Source organism: Octodon degus, unplaced genomic scaffold (assembly GCF_000260255.1).
Source record: "Octodon degus isolate 3935 unplaced genomic scaffold, OctDeg1.0 scaffold00006, whole genome shotgun sequence".
Classification (NCBI taxonomy): Eukaryota; Metazoa; Chordata; class Mammalia; order Rodentia; family Octodontidae; genus Octodon; species Octodon degus.
Window position 1 is genome coordinate 14,117,062 of NW_004524582.1, and position 2,127 is coordinate 14,119,188.

Consider the following 2,127-nt stretch of genomic DNA (forward strand, 5'->3'; position numbering starts at 1 on the left):
TGGCATGTGGTGCTGGGGGATTGAACCGCGGTCCCTGATGCTTTTGCTAAGCTTGTTCTAAGTAGGTGCTTTAGACCACTGAGCCATCTCTCCAGCCCTGGTGAGTATTTTAAAATATGAATATGTCATGCTAGTATTTGCTAATGTATTTGACTTACATCTCTGTAGATAATGCCAGGATACAAACCACCAAGAGAAGACTTTGAAAAGACACTACCTTTGGGAAGGCAGCATGTCTGGGAAGTGAGGCCCTTGTGAAGACTGAAAACTCCAGGAAAATTAGGGAAACAGATCACCCTCTCATTCATGTGAGATGGAACTACAATTAACATCTGATGTCTCCGTTTCCTAATGCAGAAAGCAAATACGGTTTTCTTGCTTGTGTCACTCTATACCCAAGTTAATATCCTTCACCTTTTGATCCTCAATTCATTTACCAAGAAAATGGAATAGCCTTATAGGATAGAGTGCATAAATTGTTGGTAAAGATGAATAATGCTTAATAATGAATATTGCTTTCTTCCATCCATATTGTTGTGATTTGTGTCTAGGTGTGCCCCCAAAGTCATGCAGTCATTGGAGCATGCCTGTAGAGTTTGTGATTAATTCGTGATCCAATGCTGGGTTTATGGGTGTGAGCACTACCCACACTAGGGCTGATGGCCTGAATAAAATATAAAGAAGGGAGAGAGGCTTGCTAGCTGCCACTGCTCCTCTCTTGGTTCTTCGCTCTTTTGCTGTTTTATGCCTCCATGAACTGCTGTCCTCTTACATGTGTAACTCTGCCTTGGAGCTAGCCGAGTATGGACTGAAACTTCCACTAATTGTGAGCTAAAGAAATCTTTCCATGGGGCCTGCCCTGTAGCTCAGTTCTTTAAGTGGCTGCTTCAACAAAGCAGTCAGACTCAGCTTGCTGTGGTTCGATCCCCACAACTCAAGCCAGCCAAATCTGCCCTGAAGGCATTTGGAGCAAAAATAAATAAATAATAAATAAATAAATAAATAATCTTTCCGGCCAGCTGGATAGCTCAGTGGACTAAAGCACCTGCTTCAGGACAGTGCAGCAGCTGGGTTCAATTCCCGGCATGCTGTGCATGCCCTGCCCCTGGGGCATGCTGAGAAGGCAATTGAGACAGGGCATGGTGATGTGCGTTTGTAATTCCAGCACTTCAGAGGCCGTAGACAGGAGGATCGCTATGAGTCCAATCTACGTAGTCAGACACTGAACACCCTGTAGACCCCGCCCTAAATAATAAAATAAAATAAAATGAAATAAATCTTGCCTTAATTTTGGATGTTGGGTATTTTGTTCCAGCAAGGAGAGGAAAGTAACCAACACACATATGATACTGGAAGACTAAATTTCTTCAGCAAAAAGCTCATGGAATTCACAGCAAATGTGCTATCAAAGTGTCTTCAGTCAAGTATGAATTGAATAAAACTTTTAACAAAAACAAATGGCACACTGCACCTTCAACAGAGATATGCAGAAGGCTTCCATAAAAGACCCTATTTTAAAATCAATGGAAAGAAACTTCATCACTCTAGTTGAATGAACACAGTCATCAGCAACTGAAGATGGAAATTAGTTAGCAGAGTTCCTGGAACCTGTGGAGAAATGACTTAATAATCATGGTGGCTGAGACAGAGGCTTCCTTTTTTTTTGCCACAGCAAATAAAAAGAAATATGAAAAATACACTTTTATGGGCTTTTAGCAATCACTTCTGTAAAGCTAATATCTTTGTAATACACTTAGAATTTAAAAGTGACTAGGGAGAAAATATCCTGAATTAAGAAAAAGTGGACTTTGAAATACATCTTATAAACACCAATACATCTATATTAATACTTGGAGACACTCAGCTACCCACTGCTGTCATGAGGTGATGTTTCCTTCTGAATCCCTTCTTCTAACTACTGAGGACAAACATTTTTTTTTTTTCTTGTCACTAATCTTCCTAAAAGAAAGTGTACTGCATCATTCATTCTCATTTTAAATTCCAATTTCTTTGGTGCTCCAACTGGAGGAAATTTCAATTTGAAGAGGACATGCTAACCAGTTTCCTCATCTTGACCTTCTCCCTGTCCCACACCACAGATGAGGTGCTATTTCTCTAAAAATCAAA